Here is a 15122-nt window from a genome sequence, read left to right on the forward strand (position 1 = left end):
GTATTGCTGCCAGAAGTGTTTAGGTTTTGTAAGTCCAAAACATGAGGTGGGAAGGTAAACCTTGAAAACAGGCCATAATGTAACAAAGTAATCTACCTTAAAAATGCACTTATGTCAATGCTACACACAGTGCCTCAAGAAATGACGCTCCAGCACGGCACTATATCACATCTGATATTTCATGCTGTGTTGTACAAAATATGCGGAATTCACCAACATAGTCAATAAAGGACATCCTGGTATTTATTATAATTTCAATGCCTTACATCGATTTTAAGTCAGGATGGCCGAGTGGTCTAAGGCGCTGCGTTAAGGTCGCAGTCTCCCCTGGAGGCGTGGGTTCAAATCCCACTTCTGACAAATGGTCTCGCTTCTTCGTTGGATATGTTTGTTGAAAGGTATTTGGAAACGAAGATCAGAGATGGATTTTATGTTAAGTTACAGAAGTTGTAATCACAAAGAAATTAATGCATTTAAATGCTCTCGACATACCATAAAATACAAACCACTTTTGACTTAATTTTTCAACTTTGGAAACGTATTGCTGCCAGAAGTGTTTAGGTTTTGTAAGTCCAAAAAATGACGTTGGAAGGTAAACCTTAAAAAAAGGCCATAATGTAACAAAGTAATCTACCTTAAAAATGCACTTATGTCAATGCTACACACAGTGCCTCAAGAAATGACGCTCCAGCACGGCACTATATCACATCTGATATTTCATGCTGTGTTGTACAAAAGATAAGGAATTCAACAACATAGTCAATAAAGGACATCCTGGTATTTATTATAATTTCAATGCCTTACATCATTTTCAAGTCAGGATGGCCGAGTGGTCTAAGGCGCTGCGTTAAGGTCGCAGTCTTCCCTGGAGGCGTGGGTTCAAATCCCACTTCTGACAAATGGTCTCGCTTCTTCGTTGGATATGTTGTTTGTTGAAAGGTATTTGGAAACGAAGATCAGAGATGGATTTTATGTTAAGTTACAGATGTTGTAATCACAAAGAAATTAATGCATTTAAATGCTCTCGACATACCATAAAATACAAACCACTTTTGACTTAATTTTTCAACTTTGGAAACGTATTGCTGCCAGAAGTGTTTAGGTTTTGTAAGTCCAAAACATGAGGTTGGAAGGTAAACCTTGAAAACAGGCCATAATGTAACAAAGTAATCTACCTTAAAAATGCACTTATGTCAATGCTACACACAGTGCCTCAAGAAATGACGCTCCAGCACGGCACTATATCACATCTGATATTTCATGCTGTGTTGTACAAAAGATGCGGAATTCACCAACATAGTCAATAAAGGACATCCTGGTATTTATTATAATTTCAATGCCTTACATCGATTTTAAGTCAGGATGGCCGAGTGGTCTAAGGCGCTGCGTTAAGGTCGCAGTCTCCCCTGGAGGCGTGGGTTCAAATCCGACTTCTGACAAATGGTCTCGCTTCTTCGTTGGATATGTTTGTTGAAAGGTATTTGGAAACGAAGATCAGAGATGGATTTTATGTTAAGTTACAGATGTTGTAATCACAAAGAAATTAATGCATTTAAATGCTCTCGACATACCATAAAATACAAACCACTTTTGACTTAATTTTTCAACTTTGGAAACGTATTGCTGCCAGAAGTGTTTAGGTTTTGTAAGTCCAAAACATGAGGTTGGAAGGTAAACCTTGAAAACAGGCCATAATGTAACAAAGTAATCTACCTTAAAAATGCACTTATGTCAATGCTACACACAGTGCCTCAAGAAATGACGCTCCAGCACGGCACTATATCACATCTGATATTTCATGCTGTGTTGTACAAAAGATGCGGAATTCAACAACATAGTCAATAAAGGACATCCTGGTATTTATTATAATTTCTATGCCTTACATCATTTTCAAGTCAGGATGGCCGAGTGGTCTAAGGCGCTGCGTTAAGGTCGCAGTCTCCCCTGGAGGCGTGGGTTCAAATCCCACTTCTGACAAATGGTCTCGCTTCTTCGTTGGATATGTTTGTTGAAAGGTATTTGGAAACGAAGATCAGAGATGGATTTTATGTTAAGTTACAGATGTTGTAATCACAAAGAAATTAATGCATTTAAATGCTCTCGACATACCATAAAATACAAACCACTTTTGACTTAATTTTTCAACTTTGGAAACGTATTGCTGCCAGAAGTGTTTAGGTTTTGTAAGTCCAAAACATGAGGTTGGAAGGTAAACCTTGAAAACAGGCCATAATGTAACAAAGTAATCTACCTTAAAAATGCACTTATGTCAATGCTACACACAGTGCCTCAAGAAATGACGCTCCAGCACGGCACTATATCACATCTGATATTTCATGCTGTGTTGTACAAAAGATGCGGAATTCAACAACATAGTCAATAAAGGACATCCTGGTATTTATTATAATTTCTATGCCTTACATCATTTTCAAGTCAGGATGGCCGAGTGGTCTAAGGCGCTGCGTTAAGGTCGCAGTCTCCCCTGGAGGCGTGGGTTCAAATCCCACTTCTGACAAATGGTCTCGCTTCTTCGTTGGATATGTTTGTTGAAAGGTATTTGGAAACGAAGATCAGAGATGGATTTTATGTTAAGTTACAGAAGTTGTAATCACAAAGAAATTAATGCATTTAAATGCTCTCGACATACCATAAAATACAAACCACTTTTGACTTAATTTTTCAACTTTGGAAACGTATTGCTGCCAGAAGTGTTTAGGTTTTGTAAGTCCAAAAAATGACGTTGGAAGGTAAACCTTGAAAAAAGGCCATAATGTAACAAAGTAATCTACCTTAAAAATGCACTTATGTCAATGCTACACACAGTGCCTCAAGAAATGACGCTCCAGCACGGCACTATATCACATCTGATATTTCATGCTGTGTTGTAGAAAAGATAAGGAATTCACCAACAGTCAATAAAGGACATCCTGGTATTTATTATAATTTCAATGCCTTACATCATTTTCAAGTGAGGATGGCCGAGTGGTCTAAGGCGCTGCGTTAAGGTCGCAGTCTCCCCTGGAGGCGTGGGTTCAAATCCCACTTCTGACAAATGGTCTCCCTTCTTCATTGGATATGTTTGTTGAAAGGTATTTGGAAACGAAGATCAGAGATGGATTTTATGTTAAGTTACAGATGTCGTAATCACAAAGAAATTAATGCATTTAAATGCTCTCGACATACCATAAAATACAAACCACTTTTGACTTAATTTTTCAACTTTGGAAACGTATTGCTGCCAGAAGTGTTTAGGTTTTGTAAGTCCAAAACATGAGGTTGGAAGGTAAACCTTGAAAACAGGCCATAATGTAACAAAGTAATCTACCTTAAAAATGCACTTATGTCAATGCTACACACAGTGCCTCAAGAAATGACGCTCCAGCACGGCACTATATCACATCTGATATTTCATGCTGTGTTGTACAAAAGATGCGGAATTCAACAACATAGTCAATAAAGGACATCCTGGTATTTATTATAATTTCTATGCCTTACATCATTTTCAAGTCAGGATGGCCGAGTGGTCTAAGGCGCTGCGTTAAGGTCGCAGTCTCCCCTGGAGGCGTGGGTTCAAATCCCACTTCTGACAAATGGTCTCGCTTCTTCGTTGGATATGTTTGTTGAAAGGTATTTGGAAACGAAGATCAGAGATGGATTTTATGTTAAGTTACAGAAGTTGTAATCACAAAGAAATTAATGCATTTAAATGCTCTCGACATACCATAAAATACAAACCACTTTTGACTTAATTTTTCAACTTTGGAAACGTATTGCTGCCAGAAGTGTTTAGGTTTTGTAAGTCCAAAACATGAGGTTGGAAGGTAAACCTTGAAAACAGGCCATAATGTAACAAAGTAATCTACCTTAAAAATGCACTTATGTCAATGCTACACACAGTGCCTCAAGAAATGACGCTCCAGCACGGCACTATATCACATCTGATATTTCATGCTGTGTTGTACAAAAGATAAGGAATTCAACAACATAGTCAATAAAGGACATCCTGGTATTTATTATAATTTCTATGCCTTACATCATTTTCAAGTCAGGATGGCCGAGTGGTCTAAGGCGCTGCGTTAAGGTCGCAGTCTCCCCTGGAGGCGTGGGTTCAAATCCCACTTCTGACAAATGGTCTCGCTTCTTCGTTGGATATGTTTGTTGAAAGGTATTTGGAAACGAAGATCAGAGATGGATTTTATGTTAAGTTACAGAAGTTGTAATCACAAAGAAATTAATGCATTTAAATGCTCTCGACATACCATAAAATACAAACCACTTTTGACTTAATTTTTCAACTTTGGAAACGTATTGCTGCCAGAAGTGTTTAGGTTTTGTAAGTCCAAAAAATGACGTTGGAAGGTAAACCTCGAAAAAAGGCCATAATGTAACAAAGTAATCTACCTTAAAAATGCACTTATGTCAATGCTACACACAGTGCCTCAAGAAATGACGCTCCAGCACGGCACTATATCACATCTGATATTTCATGCTGTGTTGTAGAAAAGATAAGGAATTCACCAACAGTCAATAAAGGACATCCTGGTATTTATTATAATTTCAATGCCTTACATCATTTTCAAGTGAGGATGGCCGAGTGGTCTAAGGCGCTGCGTTAAGGTCGCAGTCTCCCCTGGAGGCGTGGGTTCAAATCCCACTTCTGACAAATGGTCTCGCTTCTTCATTGGATATGTTTGTTGAAAGGTATTTGGAAACGAAGATCAGAGATGGATTTTATGTTAAGTTACAGATGTCGTAATCACAAAGAAATTAATGCATTTAAATGCTCTCGACATACCATAAAATACAAACCACTTTTGACTTAATTTTTCAACTTTGGAAACGTATTGCTGCCAGAAGTGTTTAGGTTTTGTAAGTCCAAAACATGAGGTTGGAAGGTAAACCTTGAAAACAGGCCATAATGTAACAAAGTAATCTACCTTAAAAATGCACTTATGTCAATGCTACACACAGTGCCTCAAGAAATGACGCTCCAGCACGGCACTATATCACATCTGATATTTCATGCTGTGTTGTACAAAAGATGCGGAATTCAACAACATAGTCAATAAAGGACATCCTGGTATTTATTATAATTTCTATGCCTTACATCATTTTCAAGTCAGGATGGCCGAGTGGTCTAAGGCGCTGCGTTAAGGTCGCAGTCTCCCCTGGAGGCGTGGGTTCAAATCCCACTTCTGACAAATGGTCTCGCTTCTTCGTTGGATATGTTTGTTGAAAGGTATTTGGAAACGAAGATCAGAGATGGATTTTATGTTAAGTTACAGAAGTTGTAATCACAAAGAAATTAATGCATTTAAATGCTCTCAACATACCATAAAATACAAACCACTTTTGACTTAATTTTTCAACTTTGGAAACGTATTGCTGCCAGAAGTGTTTAGGTTTTGTAAGTCCAAAACATGAGGTTGGAAGGTAAACCTTGAAAACAGGCCATAATGTAACAAAGTAATCTACCTTAAAAATGCACTTATGTCAATGCTACACACAGTGCCTCAAGAAATGACGCTCCAGCACGGCACTATATCACATCTGATATTTCATGCTGTGTTGTACAAAAGATAAGGAATTCAACAACATAGTCAATAAAGGACATCCTGGTATTTATTATAATTTCAATGCCTTACATCATTTTCAAGTCAGGATGGCCGAGTGGTCTAAGGCGCTGCGTTAAGGTCGCAGTCTTCCCTGGAGGCGTGGGTTCAAATCCCACTTCTGACAAATGGTCTCGCTTCTTCGTTGGATATGTTGTTTGTTGAAAGGTATTTGGAAACGAAGATCAGAGATGGATTTTATGTTAAGTTACAGATGTTGTAATCACAAAGAAATTAATGCATTTAAATGCTCTCGACATACCATAAAATACAAACCACTTTTGACTTAATTTTTCAACTTTGGAAACGTATTGCTGCCAGAAGTGTTTAGGTTTTGTAAGTCCAAAACATGAGGTTGGAAGGTAAACCTTGAAAACAGGCCATAATGTAACAAAGTAATCTACCTTTAAAAATGCACTTATGTCAATGCTACACACAGTGCCTCAAGAAATGACGCTCCAGCACGGCACTATATCACATCTGATATTTCATGCTGTGTTGTACAAAAGATGCGGAATTCACCAACATAGTCAATAAAGGACATCCTGGTATTTATTATAATTTCAATGCCTTACATCGATTTTAAGTCAGGATGGCCGAGTGGTTTAAGGCGCTCCGTTAAGGTCGCAGTCTCCCCTGGAGGCGTGGGTTCAAATCCCACTTCTGACAAATGGTCTCGCTTCTTCGTTGGATATGTTTGTTGAAAGGTATTTGGAAACGAAGATCAGAGATGGATTTTATGTTAAGTTACAGAAGTTGTAATCACAAAGAAATTAATGCATTTAAATGCTCTCGACATACCATAAAATACAAACCACTTTTGACTTAATTTTTCAACTTTGGAAACGTATTGCTGCCAGAAGTGTTTAGGTTTTGTAAGTCCAAAAAATGACGTTGGAAGGTAAACCTTGAAAACAGGCCATAATGTAACAAAGTAATCTACCTTAAAAATGCACTTATGTCAATGCTACACACAGTGCCTCAAGAAATGACGCTCCAGCACGGCACTATATCACATCTGATATTTCATGCTGTGTTGTACAAAAGATGCGGAATTCAACAACATAGTCAATAAAGGACATCCTGGTATTTATTATAATTTCTATGCCTTACATCATTTTCAAGTCAGGATGGCCGAGTGGTCTAAGGCGCTGCGTTAAGGTCGCAGTCTCCCCTGGAGGCGTGGGTTCAAATCCCACTTCTGACAAATGGTCTCGCTTCTTCGTTGGATATGTTTGTTGAAAGGTATTTGGAAACGAAGATCAGAGATGGATTTTATGTTAAGTTACAGAAGTTGTAATCACAAAGAAATTAATGCATTTAAATGCTCTCGACATACCATAAAATACAAACCACTTTTGACTTAATTTTTCAACTTTGGAAACGTATTGCTGCCAGAAGTGTTTAGGTTTTGTAAGTCCAAAAAATGACGTTGGAAGGTAAACCTTAAAAAAAGGCCATAATGTAACAAAGTAATCTACCTTAAAAATGCACTTATGTCAATGCTACACACAGTGCCTCAAGAAATGACGCTCCAGCACGGCACTATATCACATCTGATATTTCATGCTGTGTTGTACAAAAGATAAGGAATTCAACAACATAGTCAATAAAGGACATCCTGGTATTTATTATAATTTCAATGCCTTACATCATTTTCAAGTCAGGATGGCCGAGTGGTCTAAGGCGCTGCGTTAAGGTCGCAGTCTTCCCTGGAGGCGTGGGTTCAAATCCCACTTCTGACAAATGGTCTCGCTTCTTCGTTGGATATGTTGTTTGTTGAAAGGTATTTGGAAACGAAGATCAGAGATGGATTTTATGTTAAGTTACAGATGTTGTAATCACAAAGAAATTAATGCATTTAAATGCTCTCGACATACCATAAAATACAAACCACTTTTGACTTAATTTTTCAACTTTGGAAACGTATTGCTGCCAGAAGTGTTTAGGTTTTGTAAGTCCAAAACATGAGGTGGGAAGGTAAACCTTGAAAACAGGCCATAATGTAACAAAGTAATCTACCTTAAAAATGCACTTATGTCAATGCTACACACAGTGCCTCAAGAAATGACGCTCCAGCACGGCACTATATCACATCTGATATTTCATGCTGTGTTGTACAAAATATGCGGAATTCACCAACATAGTCAATAAAGGACATCCTGGTATTTATTATAATTTCAATGCCTTACATCGATTTTAAGTCAGGATGGCCGAGTGGTCTAAGGCGCTGCGTTAAGGTCGCAGTCTCCCCTGGAGGCGTGGGTTCAAATCCCACTTCTGACAAATGGTCTCGCTTCTTCGTTGGATATGTTTGTTGAAAGGTATTTGGAAACGAAGATCAGAGATGGATTTTATGTTAAGTTACAGAAGTTGTAATCACAAAGAAATTAATGCATTTAAATGCTCTCGACATACCATAAAATACAAACCACTTTTGACTTAATTTTTCAACTTTGGAAACGTATTGCTGCCAGAAGTGTTTAGGTTTTGTAAGTCCAAAAAATGACGTTGGAAGGTAAACCTTAAAAAAAGGCCATAATGTAACAAAGTAATCTACCTTAAAAATGCACTTATGTCAATGCTACACACAGTGCCTCAAGAAATGACGCTCCAGCACGGCACTATATCACATCTGATATTTCATGCTGTGTTGTACAAAAGATAAGGAATTCAACAACATAGTCAATAAAGGACATCCTGGTATTTATTATAATTTCAATGCCTTACATCATTTTCAAGTCAGGATGGCCGAGTGGTCTAAGGCGCTGCGTTAAGGTCGCAGTCTTCCCTGGAGGCGTGGGTTCAAATCCCACTTCTGACAAATGGTCTCGCTTCTTCGTTGGATATGTTGTTTGTTGAAAGGTATTTGGAAACGAAGATCAGAGATGGATTTTATGTTAAGTTACAGATGTTGTAATCACAAAGAAATTAATGCATTTAAATGCTCTCGACATACCATAAAATACAAACCACTTTTGACTTAATTTTTCAACTTTGGAAACGTATTGCTGCCAGAAGTGTTTAGGTTTTGTAAGTCCAAAACATGAGGTTGGAAGGTAAACCTTGAAAACAGGCCATAATGTAACAAAGTAATCTACCTTAAAAATGCACTTATGTCAATGCTACACACAGTGCCTCAAGAAATGACGCTCCAGCACGGCACTATATCACATCTGATATTTCATGCTGTGTTGTACAAAAGATGCGGAATTCACCAACATAGTCAATAAAGGACATCCTGGTATTTATTATAATTTCAATGCCTTACATCGATTTTAAGTCAGGATGGCCGAGTGGTCTAAGGCGCTGCGTTAAGGTCGCAGTCTCCCCTGGAGGCGTGGGTTCAAATCCGACTTCTGACAAATGGTCTCGCTTCTTCGTTGGATATGTTTGTTGAAAGGTATTTGGAAACGAAGATCAGAGATGGATTTTATGTTAAGTTACAGATGTTGTAATCACAAAGAAATTAATGCATTTAAATGCTCTCGACATACCATAAAATACAAACCACTTTTGACTTAATTTTTCAACTTTGGAAACGTATTGCTGCCAGAAGTGTTTAGGTTTTGTAAGTCCAAAACATGAGGTTGGAAGGTAAACCTTGAAAACAGGCCATAATGTAACAAAGTAATCTACCTTAAAAATGCACTTATGTCAATGCTACACACAGTGCCTCAAGAAATGACGCTCCAGCACGGCACTATATCACATCTGATATTTCATGCTGTGTTGTACAAAAGATGCGGAATTCAACAACATAGTCAATAAAGGACATCCTGGTATTTATTATAATTTCTATGCCTTACATCATTTTCAAGTCAGGATGGCCGAGTGGTCTAAGGCGCTGCGTTAAGGTCGCAGTCTCCCCTGGAGGCGTGGGTTCAAATCCCACTTCTGACAAATGGTCTCGCTTCTTCGTTGGATATGTTTGTTGAAAGGTATTTGGAAACGAAGATCAGAGATGGATTTTATGTTAAGTTACAGATGTTGTAATCACAAAGAAATTAATGCATTTAAATGCTCTCGACATACCATAAAATACAAACCACTTTTGACTTAATTTTTCAACTTTGGAAACGTATTGCTGCCAGAAGTGTTTAGGTTTTGTAAGTCCAAAACATGAGGTTGGAAGGTAAACCTTGAAAACAGGCCATAATGTAACAAAGTAATCTACCTTAAAAATGCACTTATGTCAATGCTACACACAGTGCCTCAAGAAATGACGCTCCAGCACGGCACTATATCACATCTGATTTTTCATGCTGTGTTGTACAAAAGATGCGGAATTCAACAACATAGTCAATAAAGGACATCCTGGTATTTATTATAATTTCTATGCCTTACATCATTTTCAAGTCAGGATGGCCGAGTGGTCTAAGGCGCTGCGTTAAGGTCGCAGTCTCCCCTGGAGGCGTGGGTTCAAATCCCACTTCTGACAAATGGTCTCGCTTCTTCGTTGGATATGTTTGTTGAAAGGTATTTGGAAACGAAGATCAGAGATGGATTTTATGTTAAGTTACAGAAGTTGTAATCACAAAGAAATTAATGCATTTAAATGCTCTCGACATACCATAAAATACAAACCACTTTTGACTTAATTTTTCAACTTTGGAAACGTATTGCTGCCAGAAGTGTTTAGGTTTTGTAAGTCCAAAAAATGACGTTGGAAGGTAAACCTTGAAAAAAGGCCATAATGTAACAAAGTAATCTACCTTAAAAATGCACTTATGTCAATGCTACACACAGTGCCTCAAGAAATGACGCTCCAGCACGGCACTATATCACATCTGATATTTCATGCTGTGTTGTAGAAAAGATAAGGAATTCACCAACAGTCAATAAAGGACATCCTGGTATTTATTATAATTTCAATGCCTTACATCATTTTCAAGTGAGGATGGCCGAGTGGTCTAAGGCGCTGCGTTAAGGTCGCAGTCTCCCCTGGAGGCGTGGGTTCAAATCCCACTTCTGACAAATGGTCTCCCTTCTTCATTGGATATGTTTGTTGAAAGGTATTTGGAAACGAAGATCAGAGATGGATTTTATGTTAAGTTACAGATGTCGTAATCACAAAGAAATTAATGCATTTAAATGCTCTCGACATACCATAAAATACAAACCACTTTTGACTTAATTTTTCAACTTTGGAAACGTATTGCTGCCAGAAGTGTTTAGGTTTTGTAAGTCCAAAACATGAGGTTGGAAGGTAAACCTTGAAAACAGGCCATAATGTAACAAAGTAATCTACCTTAAAAATGCACTTATGTCAATGCTACACACAGTGCCTCAAGAAATGACGCTCCAGCACGGCACTATATCACATCTGATATTTCATGCTGTGTTGTACAAAAGATGCGGAATTCAACAACATAGTCAATAAAGGACATCCTGGTATTTATTATAATTTCTATGCCTTACATCATTTTCAAGTCAGGATGGCCGAGTGGTCTAAGGCGCTGCGTTAAGGTCGCAGTCTCCCCTGGAGGCGTGGGTTCAAATCCCACTTCTGACAAATGGTCTCGCTTCTTCGTTGGATATGTTTGTTGAAAGGTATTTGGAAACGAAGATCAGAGATGGATTTTATGTTAAGTTACAGAAGTTGTAATCACAAAGAAATTAATGCATTTAAATGCTCTCGACATACCATAAAATACAAACCACTTTTGACTTAATTTTTCAACTTTGGAAACGTATTGCTGCCAGAAGTGTTTAGGTTTTGTAAGTCCAAAACATGAGGTTGGAAGGTAAACCTTGAAAACAGGCCATAATGTAACAAAGTAATCTACCTTAAAATGCACTTATGTCAATGCTACACACAGTGCCTCAAGAAATGACGCTCCAGCACGGCACTATATCACATCTGATATTTCATGCTGTGTTGTACAAAAGATAAGGAATTCAACAACATAGTCAATAAAGGACATCCTGGTATTTATTATAATTTCAATGCCTTACATCATTTTCAAGTCAGGATGGCCGAGTAGTCTAAGGCGCTGCGTTAAGGTCGCAGTCTTCCCTGGAGGCGTGGGTTCAAATCCCACTTCTGACAAATGGTCTCGCTTCTTCGTTGGATATGTTGTTTGTTGAAAGGTATTTGGAAACGAAGATCAGAGATGGATTTTATGTTAAGTTACAGATGTTGTAATCACAAAGAAATTAATGCATTTAAATGCTCTCGACATACCATAAAATACAAACCACTTTTGACTTAATTTTTCAACTTTGGAAACGTATTGCTGCCAGAAGTGTTTAGGTTTTGTAAGTCCAAAACATGAGGTGGGAAGGTAAACCTTGAAAACAGGCCATAATGTAACAAAGTAATCTACCTTAAAAATGCACTTATGTCAATGCTACACACAGTGCCTCAAGAAATGACGCTCCAGCACGGCACTATATCACATCTGATATTTCATGCTGTGTTGTACAAAATATGCGGAATTCACCAACATAGTCAATAAAGGACATCCTGGTATTTATTATAATTTCAATGCCTTACATCGATTTTAAGTCAGGATGGCCGAGTGGTCTAAGGCGCTGCGTTAAGGTCGCAGTCTCCCCTGGAGGCGTGGGTTCAAATCCCACTTCTGACAAATGGTCTCGCTTCTTCGTTGGATATGTTTGTTGAAAGGTATTTGGAAACGAAGATCAGAGATGGATTTTATGTTAAGTTACAGAAGTTGTAATCACAAAGAAATTAATGCATTTAAATGCTCTCGACATACCATAAAATACAAACCACTTTTGACTTAATTTTTCAACTTTGGAAACGTATTGCTGCCAGAAGTGTTTAGGTTTTGTAAGTCCAAAAAATGACGTTGGAAGGTAAACCTTAAAAAAAGGCCATAATGTAACAAAGTAATCTACCTTAAAAATGCACTTATGTCAATGCTACACACAGTGCCTCAAGAAATGACGCTCCAGCACGGCACTATATCACATCTGATATTTCATGCTGTGTTGTACAAAAGATAAGGAATTCAACAACATAGTCAATAAAGGACATCCTGGTATTTATTATAATTTCAATGCCTTACATCATTTTCAAGTCAGGATGGCCGAGTGGTCTAAGGCGCTGCGTTAAGGTCGCAGTCTTCCCTGGAGGCGTGGGTTCAAATCCCACTTCTGACAAATGGTCTCGCTTCTTCGTTGGATATGTTGTTTGTTGAAAGGTATTTGGAAACGAAGATCAGAGATGGATTTTATGTTAAGTTACAGATGTTGTAATCACAAAGAAATTAATGCATTTAAATGCTCTCGACATACCATAAAATACAAACCACTTTTGACTTAATTTTTCAACTTTGGAAACGTATTGCTGCCAGAAGTGTTTAGGTTTTGTAAGTCCAAAACATGAGGTTGGAAGGTAAACCTTGAAAACAGGCCATAATGTAACAAAGTAATCTACCTTAAAAATGCACTTATGTCAATGCTACACACAGTGCCTCAAGAAATGACGCTCCAGCACGGCACTATATCACATCTGATATTTCATGCTGTGTTGTACAAAAGATGCGGAATTCACCAACATAGTCAATAAAGGACATCCTGGTATTTATTATAATTTCAATGCCTTACATCGATTTTAAGTCAGGATGGCCGAGTGGTCTAAGGCGCTGCGTTAAGGTCGCAGTCTCCCCTGGAGGCGTGGGTTCAAATCCGACTTCTGACAAATGGTCTCGCTTCTTCGTTGGATATGTTTGTTGAAAGGTATTTGGAAACGAAGATCAGAGATGGATTTTATGTTAAGTTACAGATGTTGTAATCACAAAGAAATTAATGCATTTAAATGCTCTCGACATACCATAAAATACAAACCACTTTTGACTTAATTTTTCAACTTTGGAAACGTATTGCTGCCAGAAGTGTTTAGGTTTTGTAAGTCCAAAACATGAGGTTGGAAGGTAAACCTTGAAAACAGGCCATAATGTAACAAAGTAATCTACCTTAAAAATGCACTTATGTCAATGCTACACACAGTGCCTCAAGAAATGACGCTCCAGCACGGCACTATATCACATCTGATATTTCATGCTGTGTTGTACAAAAGATGCGGAATTCAACAACATAGTCAATAAAGGACATCCTGGTATTTATTATAATTTCTATGCCTTACATCATTTTCAAGTCAGGATGGCCGAGTGGTCTAAGGCGCTGCGTTAAGGTCGCAGTCTCCCCTGGAGGCGTGGGTTCAAATCCCACTTCTGACAAATGGTCTCGCTTCTTCGTTGGATATGTTTGTTGAAAGGTATTTGGAAACGAAGATCAGAGATGGATTTTATGTTAAGTTACAGATGTTGTAATCACAAAGAAATTAATGCATTTAAATGCTCTCGACATACCATAAAATACAAACCACTTTTGACTTAATTTTTCAACTTTGGAAACGTATTGCTGCCAGAAGTGTTTAGGTTTTGTAAGTCCAAAACATGAGGTTGGAAGGTAAACCTTGAAAACAGGCCATAATGTAACAAAGTAATCTACCTTAAAAATGCACTTATGTCAATGCTACACACAGTGCCTCAAGAAATGACGCTCCAGCACGGCACTATATCACATCTGATTTTTCATGCTGTGTTGTACAAAAGATGCGGAATTCAACAACATAGTCAATAAAGGACATCCTGGTATTTATTATAATTTCTATGCCTTACATCATTTTCAAGTCAGGATGGCCGAGTGGTCTAAGGCGCTGCGTTAAGGTCGCAGTCTCCCCTGGAGGCGTGGGTTCAAATCCCACTTCTGACAAATGGTCTCGCTTCTTCGTTGGATATGTTTGTTGAAAGGTATTTGGAAACGAAGATCAGAGATGGATTTTATGTTAAGTTACAGAAGTTGTAATCACAAAGAAATTAATGCATTTAAATGCTCTCGACATACCATAAAATACAAACCACTTTTGACTTAATTTTTCAACTTTGGAAACGTATTGCTGCCAGAAGTGTTTAGGTTTTGTAAGTCCAAAAAATGACGTTGGAAGGTAAACCTTGAAAAAAGGCCATAATGTAACAAAGTAATCTACCTTAAAAATGCACTTATGTCAATGCTACACACAGTGCCTCAAGAAATGACGCTCCAGCACGGCACTATATCACATCTGATATTTCATGCTGTGTTGTAGAAAAGATAAGGAATTCACCAACAGTCAATAAAGGACATCCTGGTATTTATTATAATTTCAATGCCTTACATCATTTTCAAGTGAGGATGGCCGAGTGGTCTAAGGCGCTGCGTTAAGGTCGCAGTCTCCCCTGGAGGCGTGGGTTCAAATCCCACTTCTGACAAATGGTCTCCCTTCTTCATTGGATATGTTTGTTGAAAGGTATTTGGAAACGAAGATCAGAGATGGATTTTATGTTAAGTTACAGATGTCGTAATCACAAAGAAATTAATGCATTTAAATGCTCTCGACATACCATAAAATACAAACCACTTTTGACTTAATTTTTCAACTTTGGAAACGTATTGCTGCCAGAAGTGTTTAGGTTTTGTAAGTCCAAAACATGAGGT

General features: G+C 38.0%; 26 non-coding genes across 26 annotated transcripts; all 26 read left to right on the plus strand.

The window, feature by feature from the left end:
* The first annotated feature begins 277 nt into the window (after positions 1-277).
* trnal-aag (transfer RNA leucine (anticodon AAG)) lies at positions 278-360 on the plus strand. Its single transcript has one exon. It is a non-coding gene; the product is annotated as a tRNA-Leu (tRNA).
* Positions 361-815: 455 nt separating this feature from the next.
* Positions 816-898, plus strand: trnal-aag (transfer RNA leucine (anticodon AAG)). Its single transcript has one exon. It is a non-coding gene; the product is annotated as a tRNA-Leu (tRNA).
* A 996-nt stretch (positions 899-1894) lies between these two features.
* On the plus strand, positions 1895-1977 carry trnal-aag (transfer RNA leucine (anticodon AAG)). The gene has a single exon. It is a non-coding gene; the product is annotated as a tRNA-Leu (tRNA).
* A 455-nt stretch (positions 1978-2432) lies between these two features.
* Positions 2433-2515, plus strand: trnal-aag (transfer RNA leucine (anticodon AAG)). The gene has a single exon. It is a non-coding gene; the product is annotated as a tRNA-Leu (tRNA).
* A 453-nt stretch (positions 2516-2968) lies between these two features.
* trnal-aag (transfer RNA leucine (anticodon AAG)) lies at positions 2969-3051 on the plus strand. The gene has a single exon. It is a non-coding gene; the product is annotated as a tRNA-Leu (tRNA).
* Positions 3052-3506: 455 nt separating this feature from the next.
* Positions 3507-3589, plus strand: trnal-aag (transfer RNA leucine (anticodon AAG)). Its single transcript has one exon. It is a non-coding gene; the product is annotated as a tRNA-Leu (tRNA).
* A 455-nt stretch (positions 3590-4044) lies between these two features.
* On the plus strand, positions 4045-4127 carry trnal-aag (transfer RNA leucine (anticodon AAG)). Its single transcript has one exon. It is a non-coding gene; the product is annotated as a tRNA-Leu (tRNA).
* A 453-nt stretch (positions 4128-4580) lies between these two features.
* trnal-aag (transfer RNA leucine (anticodon AAG)) lies at positions 4581-4663 on the plus strand. The gene has a single exon. It is a non-coding gene; the product is annotated as a tRNA-Leu (tRNA).
* Positions 4664-5118: 455 nt separating this feature from the next.
* Positions 5119-5201, plus strand: trnal-aag (transfer RNA leucine (anticodon AAG)). Its single transcript has one exon. It is a non-coding gene; the product is annotated as a tRNA-Leu (tRNA).
* A 455-nt stretch (positions 5202-5656) lies between these two features.
* trnal-aag (transfer RNA leucine (anticodon AAG)) lies at positions 5657-5739 on the plus strand. The gene has a single exon. It is a non-coding gene; the product is annotated as a tRNA-Leu (tRNA).
* A 459-nt stretch (positions 5740-6198) lies between these two features.
* On the plus strand, positions 6199-6281 carry trnal-aag (transfer RNA leucine (anticodon AAG)). The gene has a single exon. It is a non-coding gene; the product is annotated as a tRNA-Leu (tRNA).
* A 455-nt stretch (positions 6282-6736) lies between these two features.
* On the plus strand, positions 6737-6819 carry trnal-aag (transfer RNA leucine (anticodon AAG)). The gene has a single exon. It is a non-coding gene; the product is annotated as a tRNA-Leu (tRNA).
* A 455-nt stretch (positions 6820-7274) lies between these two features.
* Positions 7275-7357, plus strand: trnal-aag (transfer RNA leucine (anticodon AAG)). Its single transcript has one exon. It is a non-coding gene; the product is annotated as a tRNA-Leu (tRNA).
* Positions 7358-7815: 458 nt separating this feature from the next.
* On the plus strand, positions 7816-7898 carry trnal-aag (transfer RNA leucine (anticodon AAG)). Its single transcript has one exon. It is a non-coding gene; the product is annotated as a tRNA-Leu (tRNA).
* A 455-nt stretch (positions 7899-8353) lies between these two features.
* On the plus strand, positions 8354-8436 carry trnal-aag (transfer RNA leucine (anticodon AAG)). The gene has a single exon. It is a non-coding gene; the product is annotated as a tRNA-Leu (tRNA).
* Positions 8437-9432: 996 nt separating this feature from the next.
* trnal-aag (transfer RNA leucine (anticodon AAG)) lies at positions 9433-9515 on the plus strand. Its single transcript has one exon. It is a non-coding gene; the product is annotated as a tRNA-Leu (tRNA).
* Positions 9516-9970: 455 nt separating this feature from the next.
* On the plus strand, positions 9971-10053 carry trnal-aag (transfer RNA leucine (anticodon AAG)). The gene has a single exon. It is a non-coding gene; the product is annotated as a tRNA-Leu (tRNA).
* A 453-nt stretch (positions 10054-10506) lies between these two features.
* trnal-aag (transfer RNA leucine (anticodon AAG)) lies at positions 10507-10589 on the plus strand. The gene has a single exon. It is a non-coding gene; the product is annotated as a tRNA-Leu (tRNA).
* A 455-nt stretch (positions 10590-11044) lies between these two features.
* On the plus strand, positions 11045-11127 carry trnal-aag (transfer RNA leucine (anticodon AAG)). The gene has a single exon. It is a non-coding gene; the product is annotated as a tRNA-Leu (tRNA).
* A 454-nt stretch (positions 11128-11581) lies between these two features.
* Positions 11582-11664, plus strand: trnal-aag (transfer RNA leucine (anticodon AAG)). The gene has a single exon. It is a non-coding gene; the product is annotated as a tRNA-Leu (tRNA).
* Positions 11665-12122: 458 nt separating this feature from the next.
* trnal-aag (transfer RNA leucine (anticodon AAG)) lies at positions 12123-12205 on the plus strand. The gene has a single exon. It is a non-coding gene; the product is annotated as a tRNA-Leu (tRNA).
* Positions 12206-12660: 455 nt separating this feature from the next.
* On the plus strand, positions 12661-12743 carry trnal-aag (transfer RNA leucine (anticodon AAG)). Its single transcript has one exon. It is a non-coding gene; the product is annotated as a tRNA-Leu (tRNA).
* Positions 12744-13201: 458 nt separating this feature from the next.
* Positions 13202-13284, plus strand: trnal-aag (transfer RNA leucine (anticodon AAG)). The gene has a single exon. It is a non-coding gene; the product is annotated as a tRNA-Leu (tRNA).
* A 455-nt stretch (positions 13285-13739) lies between these two features.
* trnal-aag (transfer RNA leucine (anticodon AAG)) lies at positions 13740-13822 on the plus strand. The gene has a single exon. It is a non-coding gene; the product is annotated as a tRNA-Leu (tRNA).
* Positions 13823-14277: 455 nt separating this feature from the next.
* trnal-aag (transfer RNA leucine (anticodon AAG)) lies at positions 14278-14360 on the plus strand. The gene has a single exon. It is a non-coding gene; the product is annotated as a tRNA-Leu (tRNA).
* Positions 14361-14813: 453 nt separating this feature from the next.
* trnal-aag (transfer RNA leucine (anticodon AAG)) lies at positions 14814-14896 on the plus strand. The gene has a single exon. It is a non-coding gene; the product is annotated as a tRNA-Leu (tRNA).
* The last annotated feature ends 226 nt before the right edge of the window (positions 14897-15122 follow it).

This window comes from Pungitius pungitius, chromosome 5 (genome assembly GCF_949316345.1).
Source record: "Pungitius pungitius chromosome 5, fPunPun2.1, whole genome shotgun sequence".
NCBI lineage: Eukaryota > Metazoa > Chordata > Actinopteri > Perciformes > Gasterosteidae > Pungitius > Pungitius pungitius.